Below are 20,756 nucleotides of genomic sequence, written 5' to 3'. Positions count from 1 at the left end.
AAATTTTTAATTGATTCTTTTCCTGCAATAAAAAATAAAATACAACTTTTTATCTCGAATTTCAGGTTAGCCATTATCATTTGACCCTATTTCGAGCAGCGAAACAAGAAATTTGAACAAGAAAATCTGGCAATTATCCTTTAAGCATAATTATAAACCGTCGTCTAAGTTACTTGTGTCGTATAGTCGCATTAATATGGAAATGGTCATTAAGGTTCTCGTCCCCTTGAAAATTAAGAAAAATAAAAACTTAATTAATATAAAAGAGTAGTAATTACAGATATAACTTCATCTCTAGAGTATTTAATTCACAAAATATAAAAAAAAATTCTTAAAAATTTTTAACGATGTTTGTATCATTATTTAAACTTTTTGGAAACTTTGTCATATATTTATTCATTATTCTTCAATGTATTTTAATAAATAAACGTAATTATTTAATTACGTTTATTATTTATTATCAGATATTTAAATATATTCCGCCAATTTTTCACGTAACAAAACTCTATTAACATAAATTTTAATATAAATTATATTAAGATAATTCGTATATTTAAATAAATATATCGAATATAAAATAAAAATTGAATTGTATTTAATACAATTGTCTATGCAATTGTTTATCTGTGAAGCCATATATATATATTCTATAAAGAAAACTTTGCATAATTATTTAAATTAATATAATAATTTAAATCATAACAGAATATTATTTTATAATTTATTAAGTAAATATAAACATTTTAAAATTATATTTGTAAATAATATTTAAATTTTAAATATTTTCCTTTAAATAATCGAATCTATATATATATATATATATATATATTAAAAATTTAATTTTAAAAATAAATTTCTTATAAAATAATTTTTAATTACATTTATTTTAAAAATTTAAATTATAATATCTTATTTTTTTTTTAAATATATAAATTAAAAGAAAAATAAGCAGATTAATTGTTTAAAATTTTTATTCACAGACAAATATTAAAATTAAAAATTAAATAAAAAAAAAACATTAATTATAATAGAAATTATTTAAACTCGACTTCTCTGAGGATTTATTGCGGCATTTTATTATATTTTTTAACATTTAATTATAGTTGTGTAACGTTTAACACATATTAAAACAGAAAAAACAAAAGGATATAAAATTTTCAAAATGGCCGATTTGTAAGTAGAATTTAGCGTAAAAAAATCTTAACAAATTATATATTTTTTTCTTTTATCGATAAAAATTCTTAAAATATCAAAGACATTATAGAAATATATATATATATATATAAAGTAAGGTGATAAATTTATTAAATCACAGTTTCGGTATCGAAGGTTTGAAATTGAGAAAAAATCGATATTTGAAGAGTTTAACGATCATTTTAAAATCCCAAACCATCCATCTATGTTTTATAACTCACTTAAAATGATCTTTTTCTGTAGCAGATTCGATTGAAACTATAATAGTATGATTGCTACTTTTATAATTCGGGAAGTTGCAAGCTGGCAGTTCAATACCTTGTTAAGAGAGGTAAATTGAATTTCGGTTTTAATGTATCAGAAGTTTAACCAGTGTAAAGAAATATCACCCGCGAATTTGTATCCCTTTTTTTCTCTCTCTATCTCCCTCCTATTTTTAAAGCGAATCTGTTTAAAGTCAAATTTTATCTTCCCCCCTCCCCCTCTTTTTTTTTTTGAAGAAGAGCCATTTCAATTTAGAGAGATTTTATTAAAATTTCCCCGAGATATAAGTGGAAAATATAAAATATATTAAGTAAAAATCACGAGATTAATGCAAGAAACTTGTGATTGATATCCGAGGATTGCCATAGAATGTAATAATAATAATAATATTAAAAAAATATATATATATCGCTTGTTCGTGAACTATTGGTGCGAAAAATCTCGAATTAAAAAGGAAATTTTTAAGCATTTTTCTGAATTTTTCGCCATAAGCGATTTTACTTAAAAATGAAGCAGAGCGAGAATCGAATTAAGATTTTTCGTGCGATTAATATAGGAAAAGTCGCAATTAACTCCTCGATGCGTATCTTCTCTCTCACCAGCTCATCACTTTTACTTTTTTCCCTCCCCCTTGTAAACCAATTTGTAAGCTAATTTAACATAACGCTTTTTCTTTTATGACAACAAAATAAAATCATTTCCTTTTTCTAATCACTAGTTTTAATAAATCTGCTTATAAAAATCTTTGCTAAACATATGAGATTCGAGATGAATGAGTAGCCTGTAGCCAGAAAATGATGGAATTAATTGAAATTTTCATGAAATCTTACATGAAAATCTTATCCATCGAATGTTTCTTTCTTTATCCTAATTTATATAAATCATTTGATAATTACAGTTTTAACATTTTCTTTTTTAATTTTAAAATAATTTAGAACAAAGATAAAGGAGATAAAAAAAAATATAAATTGCATATAAGAAATTAGGAAATAATTTACTAGAAATGACATTTCGAAAAAATTTAGCAACGTTGTTGTTGTTGTACTTTTCCGGCCTTATTTGTATTAATCCCTAATAATTGCTACCATTTACCTTTAAGTCTTCACGTTGGTTCAAGAGATATTAAAGGGATTGGTCCATATCTCCCGAACTAACAGTCCGATTTTCCTGAAAATTTCTACAAAAATTTTCCCCTAAAACACAAACTACCCCTATAAATTTTAGAAAATTCCGACGAAAGGCACACGAGTTATTAAGCTTCAAATTGGACGAAGAAAATCGTGTCTCCACACTAACATATAGAAAAAAAAACCCCAACTCTTTTGAATTTTTCGACGTTTCAAGGTGCAGAAATTAAAGATGTTGAGGGATAATTTTTTGACCTGTGACCTTATTTTCCATCTGTTATATATAATAGCCACGAAAATAATGCTGTAAAATTGGGCAGAGCTATTTAATTTCCGATACGTTAAATTCCCTTCCGATACGACGTTGTCGATTAAAAAATAACTTTCCTTTAAAAACAAATCAGAAAAAATAATAATAAATGAGGGACATTATTGAGAATGTTGTTTTTCTTAAGAAGGGATATATTTTTTTAAACGATACGCGCAGCTCTTTAAATATATCCTATGACAGATCGCGTGATTTTACTTTGATGGGACAGGTCATGTTTTCTTATGGGAAACATCATTTGTTGTCTGAATAAATATCCAAGTTGCTTCGTCTTTAACGGAAGGGTATTATACTCTTACATGCATTTAAAACTTATAATAAGGCAAAAATATATTTTAAATAAACTTGGCGCGAGTAAAAATGTTTTAAAAATATATTTAATTATAAAAAAACTTTTTCTTACGAATTTATAAATTTATAAACTTTTAAACATATTTTTAGGTATAAAGTGCGTGTAACAGGTGCTCGTTTGTTTAAAATATTGTTCTCTGTAGAGCCCATTTCGGGTCGGAGTTGCATCGTTTCCAAGATATTTTATTGTTTAAGACGTATCTTTTAAAGAGTAATTCACGCTTTCACAAAAAGTGATGTAAAAAAATAATGATAAGACGAATAATTTTATTATTTAAATTATTCCATCCTTTTTTTTAAAGATTTTATTGTATTTTTCTTACTTATTTATTTACAATTAAATGTTTATTCGAATTAAATCGCGTTTAAATTATTTTTAAATCTTCAACACAATTACACGTTCCTCAACAGTTGAATTCTGGATTATTTAGTAACTCCTTATATAAACTTCACCTGATTTACCTTTTATTATGTTTCAGACAGAGTGGATCATTTTTTAATCTCTAATTTTTCTCGCAAATCACACTTTCTTTTTACCTTTCGAAATCATCGAAATACTTCATCCACATCTAAATCTCCTCATCACACACTTACACCGATTAAAAAGGAAGAGAGGGGGTTAAAAAAGCTAGAAACAGTAAATTTAAATTTAACGCCAACACCTACTAAAAATAAACAATGCAATCTCCGAGGATACATTAACAGCATTGATTTATCATAACTCCATTAAAGTCGGAGAACTTCTTTATATTTCCCTCACGTCTTTTCTAATTGTTAGTATCGAGATTTTAAAAAAAAATTTAATGGAATAAATATATATTAATATCTCACTGATCGAGTTTGAATCCGAAAGGATTTATTTTATTTTATTTTATTTTTATTTTTATTTTTTTTTTATCTCCCTAAGCACTCTTTTACTTTTTCTCCCCTTCTTCTCCTCACCCCCTCAACTTGCGCCATCTGGCGGAAAGCCGTGATGCATGAATCACTCGAAGCAGAGCAGTCGAGAACTCTAGTGGTCTAAATGGAAGCCATTAGAAGCTGTTTGGAATTGGTATTATTTTTCTACCAAGTTTGCTGCACGCCGGCATCCACAAATATCTGCAGAAAATCATGTCTCGGACAATTGTTTCTTGTTAAGCACCAATTTAAGAATTCTTTCAGTAAGTTTCAATTTGTTACCGCTAGTTTTACAATCTTGTAACATATATATATATATTATTAATTTAGTAAATTTAACTCGAATTAAGCTAAGGAGTAAATCCTGGAAAGTATAATAAATTAAGAAAAAAAATATTTAAAATCGTAGTACACGAATTTATTTATCGCAAGTTAAAAAATTGAAAGATGCGAATGTAAATTAGATAATGATGAAAAATTGTCGCCTTTTTAAGAGGGGCGATTATCATCTTAAACAATTTATCAATAGTGAAAATGATGGAGGGAAAAATGACGATCAAAATCTCCAATTCGCTAGTGGATGACCCCAGTATCAACGGCGTCACTCAACACTTACGAGATGATAATCACGACGGGTCATTATCGATTTATAAAGTTTTATCTGTAACAAAACAAATATAAGAGTTAACGAATGGTCAGAGCTTAGTTACGATTATTTTCATTATCGCCTTTCGATGCATTTGTTAAGCACTTTAGTAGTACACAAACAGAGGCGTCGCTCGGAAGCGTAACGTAATTTATCATTGAATATCACTTAACGCCGAAGTAGATTTTTGGTATGGGGTTCTGCATTGCCGTCAGGGTGTTATCATTTCGGAATTTTAGAGATGCACGCCGTTCTAACAATCGTTCCGCACGGATGAAGATTCTTCTGCAATCTTGATCAGTTTGGAAGTCGGAAAAGTCGGAATATTCAACGATTAATTGGGAATTGGACAAGATTTTTTGTATTCCTCAAACACTAGGTAGACGGGAAGTGAATTTAATGATCATCCTTTGGGTGAGGGATTAAAGATTTCGAGATTAATACGACGGAAGGATGGGGGAGGGAGAAAAATCACAACAAAAATCGCACATGTGGAGCAAACTCCAGTAACACGAATAATCAGTACTGGAAGAAGATACTGCGCAAAGTATAGGCAAAGTACGCGCATGCACGCCCCATCTAGAAGTACTGACAGCCATGCATCGATCACCTAAACTGTCTCTGATTGGTCGACGACATCCATTGCCCGGATGTCTGATCTTGGCCGAGCTTTGAATAGCCAGTTTATCGTCGAGATACAAGTAGCAGGGTTGGCTGTAGTACCGTTGTTGTCCTGCGGGTCGGCTGCCGGCAGGTTCAGCCGAGATGTTCGCCACACCGACCACTACTGGTGAGTAAAAGAAAACTTTTTTAAGCCCCGAAACTGCCCTGGACCGGGGCGTCACTACGCACTCCTCTCATTATAATGTTATATCCGTGCGGATGAAGCGAACGCGTTTTAGCGCCACGCATGCGCATCGATCGCTTCTCCCTTTATCGTGAGAAATAGAGAGAAGGGGTCTGTATTGCGGTCACGTGTGGCCAGTTGGCACAGAGGTCAACCTACTATATACGAGGATTAAAGATATTTCGAATTAAGTGCGGATCATGTAAGATGCTTTTTACTTCTTTTTCTCATAAGTCTGTTCCCCCCTTTCTATCGATAAGAGACTAATGGGCCTATCTACCAGAAATAGTAATAAATTTTTAACCCTCTTTCGTATAAACTATTCGCCTATTGAAAATTACATTGATTTTATATAGACAGTTCGATTTTTATTAACTCCGGTTGATAATCGATTATCGGCATTTCGATTTTTACACCGAAATGAAAGCGAACATCTGGAAAGTCATTTCGAACTTGCCAACCTGCAAAAATCACTATAGAGTAGCAAAATAGTGATACTTCTCTAAATAAAATAAAGAATCACATTTATTTTTCCTTTAATTTCCATTTAAACTGTGTAAAAAAGAAAAAAAAATGAGTACAGTACTAACAAAGAGCTAGGCCGTTTTATATAAAGTCATTTTCTCCAGTTTTTCTTCTCTTAATAACTGTAAATTAATGCATTAAACACGATTTAAATCGATTTATTAGCTAAACAGGTTAAAATATTTAAAAATTTATGACATATTGACTATTTATTTTATTCTATTTTTATGTTCAGCCGATCTATTTCATTTTTAGTCTTTATAGCGATTACAATAATACTTTTACTATAATGTTTTGCCACCAAAAATTCTTAGTGTAGACTGCAGTGCGGCTTGCACTTCGTGGGAGAATCTCCATCTGTTATGTATTCTCTTAGATCCTTCATGTTACGCTTCTTAGATCCAGACTCTCCATCTTCTCTTTGTTACTAATGAATACTAATACTTATGGGGATACATCAAGAACAACAACTACAAAATCTTTATGGCGTGTGAAAGAATTTAAAGGTAGTAACAACTCTCACTCTAGGATAATCTTTTAGTCTAGAGATGATTTTCTTGCGTGTCCGGAATGATTGGTTTCCTACAGATCTGTCTCCTATCTTGAACTCCAGATGTGATGACAAAATCGTCAGTATTTTAAATAACAAACATTACTTTATAAATTATTATTTTAATATTTATGAACTATATAAAATTCTCTAATTTCATACTTTTATCATTTTAAATATATCATATTTATTCCGAAGCTCGAAGGTTGGCTTCCTCGCAATACTTCAAGTTATGATGGAAAGTAACATTTACAGGGTAATCAGTAATTCTAAGTTTGGGAAACAAATCGAACGAGCTTGATTATATTCTTAGCAGAAAACTAATTAATGTAGACACTTTTCAAAGTTTTATAACCATTAAAATAGATATTGTTATTAAAATATTACTGTAAAATCTGCACTGATGCATAACAGATTTAGGGAAGCAAAACTAATGAGAACAAGTTATGTCTGATTCTGAAATAGGACAAGAATGAAAATATGTTTATTCTCATTATCAAAGTCATATAGAATAGACACAATAAGTATAAAAGTTTTTACGAGTTTCTCTATTTTTTTTAAAATTATTATTATTATTCTTTAGCATTATATATAAGGGGAAAAAATGTTTAATGTGTTAAATATAATCGTTAGATTAAAGAGTAAGAAAGATAAAAAAATAGAAAACATAAAAATGATTTAATTTCTTTAAATAGGTTTGTGTGATATAATAATACTGTGAGATAACTAATAAATTGATAGTGAATTAATCAAGTTGGGAAAAAAAATCCAAGAAATTCGTTTATCTGTATAGATATAACAGAAATCAAATGAATAAATTACTTTTTATCTGTCACCATTAAAAAAACTCACGAAAATTTTAGTGAATTGGTAAATTTTATTAGTAAAATTCTATAATTTATTTTTGTTATATTGGTAGCATCATTTTTGTCGAGCATATAACCGTCATACATTGTACAGCTGTTGCTACTTCCGATATACTAATTTGGTAATATTTCAGAAGGGGAAGAAGTGTATAAATTAGATGATATTTTGCACGACTGGCTTGTTTCAGGAACCCCTATCTGATTCAAAAATAATGTTCAGTTGAAAAAAAAGGGGAAAAAGTGGCACAGCATCTCTTCATTATTTAAGTTACACTATCTTGCACATTTATTGATTATTATTATTGATTTTTGCCAGCTTCGGTTTAATTAGCGTGTTTGGATGCTAAATTAATCAGAATAAATGAAGTTTGACAGGCGTGTTGCTGTTTTCGTGAGGGACTTCAGCCGATGGGACCAAAAACGAATTTTATACTCTACGGATTTGCTATTTCTTACATTTTGTTTACTGTTTTCTGGAGGATTCTATCGCTTGAAAGTAAAATATTCACGATAACCCTGACAAAATAGACGAGACTATTTATATTCTTTACAATGGGAATATTTGAATAAATAGTAAATAGTAAGATCTATAAAATATATTAAATGACGTTGCATGGTGTAGACAGCTTTAAAATTGATTTAATGATGTTGTATTTTGATAAATATTAAAGGTACTTAGGGATTTTAACCTACTTATAGTACAGTACGTAGTGTGTGTAATATAACTTAGTTTAGAATGTGGTCGAGTTGTATAGCAGCAATTTATTTTGAAGAGGTTTTGATCGTTTAGGCCTCCAATATAATTGCCTTATTGGTGTCAATAAAATAGTTCTAATGTTTGCTTGCGAAATAAAATTTAGACATTTGTCCATAAATTATGAAAGTCAGTTTCAGTATGTTTATGAGAATCTATTCTATAATATATAAACCATTTAATCTTTAAACAATAACAGCATTGTTATAGAAACAGAAAATATAAAGCAATAAAGATAAATCACGAGTTGTTATAAGCATATCATTTTCATATGTTTTCAAACAAATTTTGGAAAAGTTTGAGAGAAAAATTTGTCTTAATTATAAAATTTATAATATAAAACAACTTCATTTAAGTAATAATAATATTAATAATGCCGATAATATTTATCTGTAGTAATATTTAACGAGGAAATCTAAGCTGAGCAGTGGCATACTAAGATTTTGTTCTGGGGATGATCTGCGAGGGTGATCTAAAAAGTACAATCAGAATGAAGAAAAATTAAGGATACCATAAATTAAGCGTAACAAAAGCATTACAGGTTCAAATTTTCTAGGTTTTTTTTTAAATTTAAATTTATTCCTTAAGCCTCTTGAAGATCCACATCCACACCACCCCCATAAGTACGTCACAGATGCTGAGAATCATAAAACCAGCCTAAAATGCCATCAGATAACATTATTAAATAACACTTTTCCTTTCGAAATTTATTTTAGAAATAAAGTTTTCAGCTAATAATTTTTAAAACTCCAAAAAAGGATTTTCACTAGTAGAATTTTAAGGTATTGAATCGCAAAGGAAAATGAAGTAAGAATTTGCGGAATCGACAATTCTGAACACGCTATAAAAGTAGACAAATGAGGGATGAAAGTGGCTTATAGAATGGATTAGACAGAAGAAGGAAGTATATACAAAAGTACATTAAACACTATATTATTACAGCTTGTTATTTTCCAAAAGTTGTTCTTGTTTATTCTAGGATACTTGTAACTTAGTAGGTTTCAGATTAAGAAAGAGAAGTTAGTCTTTGTGTCTCAATAAAGTTGGATTTTGTGTTGTCGTAAATGCTATCCTTAATCGTGATTGGCTAGATTTGCAGCGATGCAACCATCCAGAGGCTATAGGAATTGATCTATTGAAATTTCTCTGCATTATCTTTACTATGGGCATAAAAGATGTTACATTAATCGTCGTTTCATCAAAAATAATACGTTTTAAATCGTAAAAAAATAAGATTAATTTCGTAATTAATTTTAGTCTAATTTAAATGGCATGTTTGACCTTGAACAAAAATCACAATTTGGGAATTTTGCCCGAAACTATTTTAAGTTCTCAAGAAAGTGTGCTTTACATTATCTTTGCTGGATTTGATCAAATTCCAATTTTATGTGTTAGGGATATTGTTCGAACTCATTCTTTGATGTAACAGTCTTTTTGAAAATGTTGCCAAAATTAAGAATTTTTTAAATTTCTTTCGTGTTTATAATTCCAAGTTTTAGAATATTTATATCTATGTAATAATAACATAAACAATTAAATACACATTAAATAATGATAGATCAATTTAATCTGATCTGTCCCAGTGAAAGAACACAGATTATTCTTATTAATTTCATTAAATATATTTTAAATATTATTATTATTATATATATATATATATATTACGTAGATACGGCCTTAGAAAGATTTTAAATATACGCAATAAATTGTATGCCTAGATATTATAAAAAGGTTCTGTATTTAAGTCGTGTTTTATAAAGTGTAGAGCGATTTATACTTGACAGATACTTTATGAAGTAGCCTATATTATACCATGAAAATTTATTTTTATATACCTTAAGTATCTGAAGCATTTCTTTTGAATTTTTGATATTTATACACCTAGTTACGATGAAATTCTTATCAGACTTATTGTAATTTAGGCCTTAATAATTTTTACGAATGTAATTTTAATGAGAAATTATTAAAAAATACGCCAAAATCTTCGTATTTAAAAAATTTTATTTTGAGTATTTTCACGTAAAAAAAAAGATCCTCTACTTTCTTTCCTTTAGAAAACACAGGATGATGCTAACTAAATTATTGATTTAATAATTAATTTTAATGTATTTGAATACTGTATAGAGCTGGAAATAAATTTATATATGTGTATATATATACTTAAGATATATTAAAATTAATCCATGGAGGACTAATCCAACAAACGTGACATTAAAAATAGATTCTCGGATGTTGCGTGGCGTGAGTCATTCTTTATAACGACATCCAATCTGTAAAATAGTGAAAGAAACGCATTTACAATGTATTCGATTGGGATAAGTTTGTTTTATTATTATTTTAAGATGAGGATTTTAAACGGAATCTTATTTATCTGTAACGTCATGGCCGGCAATCAAAGTTCTGTAGACAGATGCAAAGACACGTGGGGGATTGCCCTAGGCATAGAAACGATAAAATTATGCTAAGTGAGTTCTAAAGCAACGAGTTTGTCGAACTAGTCAACGCATTAGATCTAATTGAACTGTGTAAGACGGAATATTAATAACTTGCAAATCGAATATGCGGTCTGCTCTTGGCCAACACAACGTATTACGTCAACACGAAACAGAATTATTATAAATAATAGCTAACAAAATTAATTTTCTACCCCCAGATTTAATTGGAAAGATGGCACTTTAAGGTGGCGAAACCATTTAGAGAATGCCATCCGGATGAGTATCATTCTATCCAAATTGGTACGAATTTATGGTAATAAGAATGAATATGATTGATTATCAAAGATAAATTTAGAGAAATTCACGTTATAAATATATTTATTGGCATTACAAATATTTTAATGACAAATTTAAACTTCTAATTATATATAATTTCGTAGTGTCTTTATGACAGTCCAATTATCAATCCTAATTTTTCACTTATACTTTTTCCTATAAAAGGAAAATGTGCGAGTCTACTAGATAAAAATTTTAACAGGAAACAATCAATCAAAAAATTTAAAAAAAAAATAATAATAATAATACGTGAAAATAGCTTAGATCTATATTTAAATTAACACACAGACTAACGATTCAAAGCCAAGGCAAAAGTAATTTTTGTATACGACTAATGATAAATTCAAATAAAGGGCGGTGATACAATTTCGAAGAACGTATACAATTATATGATAAAAATAATAACACGGTTATATTTATATCAAACAATTTCATTTGCGTGATTTTATTACGATGTATTTGTATGAATTACGATTTCCCTTGAACTTAATTGCGTGTGATTCGTATAAAAGTGAAACGCCTAAATTTGCACCTGTGCAATTTCGTTATTTTCGACGTGTTTTGAAAAGCCGAAAAATTGATAATTTCTTCTGAAAATAAAAAAATTCGGAACAAATAGATTAGGCCACACCGTGTCCAATTTTACTCTTTGGAGGTTAATTATAAAAATATTCTCTCACGCTGTTTTTTTTTTTGCACGATAAAAGAGGAAAGTTTCGGGTGACTCGTCATAAGTTTAATTGATAGCTTATGCAGAGAAATTACCTTTTGTGAATTCATTAAATTAAACGAATTGTTCTGTCAAAGATAAATGAAGAATATGCATTACTACTAGAACATTAGGCAAAGCACAACTTGGAGAGATGTCATGGGTGCTAGGTTAGAATAATCTTGTAGGCGTGTCTTCATTTCATACCAAAATCTCATTAATGAATAAAACATGCATAACTACAGAGTTTCTTGGAAGAGGAAAACGGTTTATATAGTCTTTATTGTTTACGATTTTCTTTCTCGTTTTAAAGTATTATTGTGAAAGATCTGGTGGAAATGGTTTCGATTCCCGGTTGAGTTTTTTTCTTTGCTTTCTGCTATTAAAATTCGCCAATTGTTATGAAGTAATGCGAAAACAAGCTCTTTAAATGGTCGTTATAGAAACGAAATGAATTAATAAGACAGTCATTTAAAATTTTAATTGTTAAAACTTAATAAGTAAACAATTAGCTTATACGTAAACGTTAAAAATTCTAGAAAATAATGTAATTAAAAATTCGTATCTAAAATACTGTATTATATAACTTCTCGAATTATTTATTATATTTTTTAAGAAAAATTGTTAGAAGATAAAACGATATAAATAAAATTTTTTTTATTTATTCATTTTTTTAAAGCCTTAAAAACGTTGAAATTATTAGTAATTTAAGTAGCATTTTCATTAGTTTTTAACGAAATGTAGGCCTGTATTTTTGTATATATTCGAATTTTGTTAGGATCATGTAAATTATGAATAATTTAAGCGATACTTTAGAAAAGTTTGCACTGATTTATAAATCTAATTTCTTCGTTCAAGTACCAAATTTTATTTAGTAGCTGATGGAAATTTCTAATATATTTATTAATATATAGAAGAGTGCGCCTTTAATTATTAAAATCTGATATGTAAAATCCTCCCAGATAAAAAGACAATAATTTTTAATGAATATTTTATAGCCACACCCAAATTCAGTTAAAATTTAAATTTATGAAATGTAAAATATAATGTTTTATGTTACTTAATCCTAATTAACACTTACATAATATAGTTTTAATGGGTTTAAATCATATAATAATAGTTTCTATTGGGTATTTATTAATCACGATTTATACCAGTAGAAAATTATTATGTATTTATTACTTTTTTGTTAGGTTATCTTAATTAAAATGGCTTATTAACTGTATTTAATTACACTACAGTCCAATATTTAGTATACATAGAGAAATAAGAAAGGGATGTAAAAAACAATTGAATTAAATTAAAATTTATAAAGGATACGTTAGAAAAATAGCATATTTTTTTATTAATATTTCTATATATTTTTCATCAAAAAACTGATAAACACGATCGATATTTATTGATTGGCGTAGGATTGCATATTCATATCTGATACACTAATAAACAAAATTATGTAACAAGTAACAAGGTTTACTTATAATTCGTATAACACAATTATAATTTTTTTTATCTCATTAAATAATATTTTAAACGTTTCCTTTTAACTTAATTGTTTGCATTTAATAACGATAAAGGAAATTATATTTCAAATATTACTCGAATTTAACTTAATATATTTCCTACAACATTTGCAAAGATATCTGTTTTATCTCTTCGAAGAATAGAAAAAAAAATTACTGATTTATTTATGTAAGAAAGAGCCGCGGGCTTTGATTTTTTAATCTTTTTTATGACAACAGCTCATCCATTAGTTTAAAAACAAAAATATACGTTCCTTTCACAAAGTAAATTCGCTTAGGAAAATCATTTTTTGTGTATAAGTATACATAAATAATTATTTTTTAATAATAATAATAATAATATACAGAAATATCTGGATGCAATGTTAAGGGAGAGACTTCAAGACAGGAAAACACTACGAACAATAATCATAATAAATAAAATGATTAATTATTAGTATATTCCATGTATTATTTTAGTATATTCCACGTAAATTGTGTTAATATACTCAGTTATTGTGAGCAACATGGTCTAATAATTAATCAATTAATAAGGATGAGGGAAGTGGAAGAGAAAGAGATAGAAAAAAACATATAAATAAATAAATAAATATAATTTTATAATATTTGAATTGTTTAAAAGAATATTTTACGTTTATAAAATTATATATATAAATATTCAGTTTCTATTTAAATCCGAAATAATTAGGAATAATATTGAATCTTGATCACGTGGCTATTGTAAATATTGAAAATTTTAAACGTATATAGTCGAATTAATTGTAATTATTATTATTGTTGTTGTTAGTATTTAATTGTATTTAAACTTTACGGTTTAATGTAACCCTTGTTGCCAAGATGGCGGCTCGTCTCTGATTTCAGCAAGGAAACAGTGGGACGCACGTTCTAACCTAACCTATTTTAATAAATTGCCATAATTATTAGCAACCAAATTATTAGAATAGGTTAGGTTGGGTTAGAACGTGCGTCCCACTGTTTCCTTGCTGGAATCAGAGACGAGCCGCCATCTTGGCACCAAGGGTTACATTAACCAAATTGACTAAATACTTTGTTAAATTGAAGTTTAAAAACAGGGGCAAAAATCATTTTTTCCCTTTCTTTATGAGTTAAGTATGAAAGAAAGTGAATAATTTAATGAACAAAGTTCGTAAATATTAATTATATTATGAAATTTATTAGAAATTTTATACAGGAATTTGCAAAAAATATGAAATAATTATATTTAAAAAATGTTATATTTAAAAAATCGACAAAAAAAAAATAAAATAAAATTTTTAAATTTTATTTTAGATGAAAATCGTTAATTATTTATAAGTTTTTTTTAATTGTTTAAAGAAATTTTGGAGAAGTATTTTTAATTTTTATGCGTTGGAATGACATTTAATCGATGTTTCGAGGAAAATATGTAAATAGCACTGAAAAGAAACATTTATTTTATTTACAAAAGAAAATATTCTATACAAAACAGTTTGATACTTAATGTTACATAAAAATTCTTCCATTTTGAAATATTTTATATATATAAAAAGTAATCTGCAAGAGTAAATAATTATTGTGTTTATGAACACTCGTTTCATTACCGGCTTGTTAATTAGGAAATGAATGTTATATATCTATATAATTTTAAAGTTAAAAATGGGGTATTAATTATTGAGGTCAATTATGTATATATACAGAGCCACCAAAATTAATTTATATATTTTTAAATATAGAATTATCATTGAAAACCTTCTAATTTTATAGGAGAATACTAGTTTTTCACTAATATTTTTTCTGTTAAATATATTGAAATTTGAATAATGGTGATATTCATAAGTAAATATTAATAAATATTAATGTCTATTCACTGTAAGTAGGAAAAAAATTGAGATTTCTAGAGGCCATTTCATTGGCTTCACGATAGATTCGGCCTTGTGTATATATATATATGCATACATACATGTGTGTGTGTGTTTGTAGGTGCGTGCGTGCGTGTTTATTTATACACACAATACACACACACACATTAATATATCTATTGAATTTTACACATATTGAAATTATTAATCCAACAATAATTTAAACTAATAGTAAATGCATTTACAAGATGAAACGTAATGTATCTCAATAAATATTAAACAAAACAAATGTAAAATTCAATTGAGAATGAAATTTTAAAATACATGTAAACATAATTACTAATTTGAAAAGAAAATCTCAAAATTATATTATTTATCACATTCATTTTCTCATAAATAAAACAATACTGGGGCTTATCAATGGCTTAAATACTTGATTACTTATGTTTGATAGTCCCTAATTATATTGTTTACAACTGTTTTGTTTATGAAAAAAGTAAATTTGATAAATAATACTCATGTAATAATTAATAATAATGATTCAAAATTATATATAGATGCAATTGTGTTAACTTTTTTAAGGATTACTCAGGAGGAACAAAGGAAACGAAATTATTTTTATCTTACGAAAATCTTCCTCGAATTTTAAAATTTCTATTTACATTTTATTAGTTTAATAAGCATACATATATATATATTGTTCTTTCTTAGATTTTATTATATATTATATAACAATATATAGCAATGGAAAGAGACAAATTAAAGTTTTATCCTATTCAGATATACCAGTGTATTAATAATTTAATTATTTATATACATGTTAACAAATTTAAATAAAAATAAAACGGTAAAAGCAAATTTTAGTTCATTAAAATTAATTTTTATTTAGTAAAAAAAAACTAATGAGTATTAGAAACTTGTACTGAATTAATTCCATTAAAAAGTACACAAAATTAATATTACTGTTTACTTTTCTGTGTACACTCTTTCCTTTGAATTAAAGTTAAATATAAATTTTCCTTTCCTGAAATTGTTTGTTTAATGAATTTATTTGTTTTCATTTTTACAATATTTACATTTATTTTGACAATATATAAACTGACCAAATTTGAATTAATAAATTAGGGTCCAGTCTATATTAATAAAACTAAAAGTAGAACGATGATTCACGATCGTTTTCAAAATAAAAAGTAGAAAAAATACCACAAAAAACTTTATAGTATCTTCGTAATTTCTCAAACTTCAAGTCAAATAATGGAGTGGACCTTCCACCTCCTCCTCAGCATGCAAAATTGTCTATTAAAGCTTGTCTCTGGATGTTTATAGACAAATTTTTGCATGCTGAAGTGAAGGAGATCCTCCAAATAAAAGTCGACTCCTCTTGTGTTGCAAGAATGACGAAATTGTGAAGATACTGTGAAGTTTTTTTACTGTCTTTTCCCTACTTCTAATTTAGAAACGATTGGATCTTATATTATTTTTAATACTCTTTATCTCTTAGTCACAGATTAATGCTGAAATAAATATCTATATCAATGTCAGATATTAGATAACCTTTACAGAAATAAAGACTTTTTAATGTATTAACTTGAAGTACTGGTCCTATGATGTCTACTAAAATTTACAAATTTTTAAATAATGCTACGAGAGTTTAAAGTTGTTTCTATTGGCAGAAAGTGATTTATTGGTAATAAATCTAAGCCCATTTATAATGTTATAACCAATATTTTAAAGTTTTATATAGATTAAATTTAAATTTATAGGACTGCATTAAGAGATTTACAACAGGAGGACTATTCAATTTTAAAATTTAACATAGTTTTTGTTATATATAGGAGCACTAAATATACATATTTGGCATTTTAAAATCGATATTATTTACTTATAAAATTAATTATATTAACGTTAATTTTCAGACATAAATTAAAGATTAATGTCAAAAGTTATTTTTGTATAAATGTAAACAATTACAAATACATCAAAGATGATTATTCAAGTTTAATGGCAATATTCATTACTAAATAAAAATCGTTTCTAGCTATAAATTTAGTGTAAAGGACAATGAAAATGCATGAGTTTTATCCGTTCTCTACATCTTCCAAGAGAGGAAAAAATAAGTTCTAGATGTTAAAGAGAGAATAAAGGTAACTCGGTCTAGCGATTATTATGTTTCCATCAAGAAGAGGATTAAAGATACTGTATGATACGAATGGGTATTCTTCTCTTTGAGAAAAAAGTTATAAGTTCTATTTTTAAAGAGGATACTCATCGAAAATTCTTTTGATATATAAATCTTCACATAAGTTCCGTAGATAAAAATTCAAATATCGTCCTATATATATATATATATATTATTTGGGCGAAAGAAAATCCCAAAACATTTAATAAATCCATCATCAAAAGATGCCGCAATTTTTTGTATGGAAAATATTTTTAACTTCAAACAAGCATTTCTTTAGAAAAAGGACTGTATGTAATTTAATATCGAGTGGTTGATCCAGCACTTTCACTTATATAAGAGTCAGCCAATTTCTATCTGATAAACAAGATCTCATTTACCTATAGCACTAGCAGCAGAATTCTTGAGATGCCAGAGATGCCTCCCCCGGTTTTCCCTCTCGTTTTTTTAGATTTTCTTTCTCACCAAATTAAATTGAGAACGGATATAGAGGGTTCAACTAAAAGCTTTAGATCTTTCTTGTTGATATCGGATTGTGTTTCGAATCAATCCTAATCGAGTTATCAGTCAAAACGTTCCGTACAAAACTTTTAACACTCGTCCTAAAAATGTCCTGGCGATCAATGCGCCATTTTTCCCCCTTCCCTATTCTATCCTTTTACTTTAGGAAGGAAGGGATTATCGCTTCATATTGCTCCTGTTGTCGTTTCGAGGTTTAGTCGTGTTATATAGAAGTAAAAATTATTTTATTTTGGTTTATATTACTTTAATTATTTCTTGAATTAGCTAAAAACCACTTTATTTATCAAAACTCAAAGAAATCCTTCTGCATATGATAAATATTTATAGATTTATACAACAGTAGAATAAAAGTTTTATCAATTTACAAGCAAATTAAGCTCCTCTAAATAAAATAAATTAAAAAGAAACAATTTTTAATCATATTTTTAATTTATTTAATTTAAAATATATGCTTTCCACCTCAAATTAGTAGTGTCTTGCCCCTGTAGATGATACTTTTCCTTTAACAATAAAGCCGTGCCGGTCATCTATGTAACTCCGTTGTGTGGAAATTTTGAAATGGAAATTACGTGACTTCCGGTATAAACCGGAAGTCACGTAATTTTTGGAATATGGATTTCGGGATACTAGATACGAAAACGTGATTCAAGGTTTTCCATATACCGGAAGTTCGTATGTAGTTAATCGGGGCCTCCTGCCCATAAGATTTCCTATCTGATCCTGATTTTAATCTATCTAACACTGCCCTCGAGATTCAGGAAGGTCAGACAGACAGATGGACGGACAACAGTGGGAATTTATAGGTCTACAGTTTTTTCAAATTGCAGCCCAATTAAGGTATTATATCGGAATTAAAAAGTTTTATTGGAAAAAAATAATATTTAAATAAATTCTGTTAAAATCAATAATAATAATTTATTTAAAAAAATAATAATTTATGCGGGATAAATGCGATGCGAATGGCTTGACGATAATCGCGCAAATCGCTAGCGATAAGTGGAGGAGAGAAATTTATAAAAAGAAGTGGACAGTAACAGCATTTAATGGAAATGCCCATATTTTTGTATTAAATAAAGCATTTTTAAAATCTGCTTTAATCACTCATTCCTAAAATATTCGTGTAGCAATTACCACGTGACTTGTTTATATATAATTTTTATGTGTTGCTTCAACCGTACTTTCATTGCCATGGTGACTGGTATCAACAAACCCGATGGTGTATATCTTAATGGATAATTCAGACTTAACTATCCTGCCACGCGATTTTCAGTGGCGGATAGCTTTAGAAACTCCATAAAATACAATTTATTAAAATACATATATACATACATATATATTTATTCTCTTTACGTATCAATATCATCATTTGACATTTCAAATGACAAGATTGCATTACTTTCAATCAGGTGATATCAACTTACCTGAAAGGAAATGTTAACACATTTCCCATCACGTGGTTAGCTTTTGATGAGGCCGTTTCCTCCTCTTTATTGGGTACTAAAAGTAATTTCTTATTGTCAAATTCGCCTTTTCAACAACTTATGTATATTTTTGCCCGTAACATTTCCAGTTTAATTTATTATTATTTATCGATACCGCCGCCTGTTTAAAAATCGTTATTATTCCGAAGATAAAGTGGAATTTATAGAGTGTAGTTAAGTGGTTTTAACGTGTGTTTTGGGCGGAGGTTTTTTTTTCGGTTCTGTTGGTCCGATGTGGAGAGAAAAATATATTTTCGGATTATAGTTTCGCAGTTGGGAAGTTTGGGCGGAGATAAGATTCTCGAGTGTTTTGTGTGAATGGTACGGAGTTTTTGTATGGAACTTGCTGAGATTGAATTTTAGAAGATGCTGGTACGGATATTTGTAAAGAGGCTGAGAGAAACGAAATTTTGTAGAGGTTTCTAAGATTGAATTTATATAAAGAATGTCAGAATGCAGATTCTATCTATATCGAGGTGAAGAAATTTACGCGGGAGATGTGATACGATCTCGAAAATTTCTGGAAAATAAAATTTCCATAACGAATAATAATGTAAACCCGAGTTAATTTAAACAAAATCTGTAAAAGTCCAAGGATTTAATAAGTTCGAAACTTCAACATTTCAATTATTTCACGTTATAAATAATGCAAGCTTAAATTTTAGAGATTAATTATTTGATTAATTTAAATTAAATATTAAAATAAATGGTATAAATATTCAGAAATGGGAAGAGGAAGAAAGAAAGTACGATAAGAACGATATCAAGTTCTGAACGTAACTAATGGTTGGAGAGTCAATGCTTGGTCATAAGTTCCCACATCCTTCTTGGATAGAATGCAGATAATGAAACATTCATCAGGACGCCACATCTTAATCCTATCCAACCCACATGCCATCAAGCAGACAATCAGATTGATATCTATACTCTAGATAATTAAATCAAATCATATCAAATAGGGAGCATTGTTTTTCCGAAAATAAAACTTTAATGAAACATGATGTTTATTATTTATTTACTCCAGATAATAAATTAGGTCGGGTTATTAGCTAGAGACCTTCCATTTGCCAGATATCTATGATGCCATAATGATCCTTTTAGCACACGTAAAGTAATGTCTGTCTGTTCTCTTGTTATTTTTGCTAATGTCTTCTCTACGATTATTCCAAAAATTGATATGTATAACACATTATATATATATTTAGGGCTTGAAATATATATTATATATGTCAGGTTTACGTACTATAAAAGTTTATATACTTTTTTTTAGTTAGAAATTTTATTTATATCCCTATAACGATAAAGTATGTACATTTTGGGAATAGAACTTTACTATCGTGTAAGTATTTTATTATTAAATTATTTCCTCCTTCAAAATTTTGAT

At 27.9% G+C, this 20,756-nt stretch overlaps 1 protein-coding gene across 3 annotated transcripts in view; it reads left to right on the top strand.

Moving 5' to 3' along the window:
• The first annotated feature begins 4,236 nt into the window (after positions 1-4,236).
• LOC136990117 (glutamate-gated chloride channel-like) overlaps positions 4,237-20,756 on the top strand; it is a 106,444-nt gene continuing 89,924 nt past the window's right edge. For 2 of the 3 annotated variants that reach the window (XM_067288482.1, XM_067288479.1), the window contains exon 1: positions 5,449-5,600. The gene's annotated coding sequence lies outside the window, so the exon portion shown is untranslated. Of the gene's footprint in view, positions 4,428-5,448; positions 5,601-20,756 lie in introns of those variants that run through there. The other variant, XM_067288481.1, reaches the window with a different exon arrangement.

The sequence above is a fragment of the Centruroides vittatus genome, unplaced genomic scaffold, assembly GCF_030686945.1.
Source record: "Centruroides vittatus isolate TY-2023 unplaced genomic scaffold, ASM3068694v2 scaffold_861, whole genome shotgun sequence".
In the NCBI taxonomy this organism is placed as follows: Eukaryota; Metazoa; Arthropoda; class Arachnida; order Scorpiones; family Buthidae; genus Centruroides; species Centruroides vittatus.
This window is presented reverse-complemented; position numbering and strand designations above follow the sequence as displayed.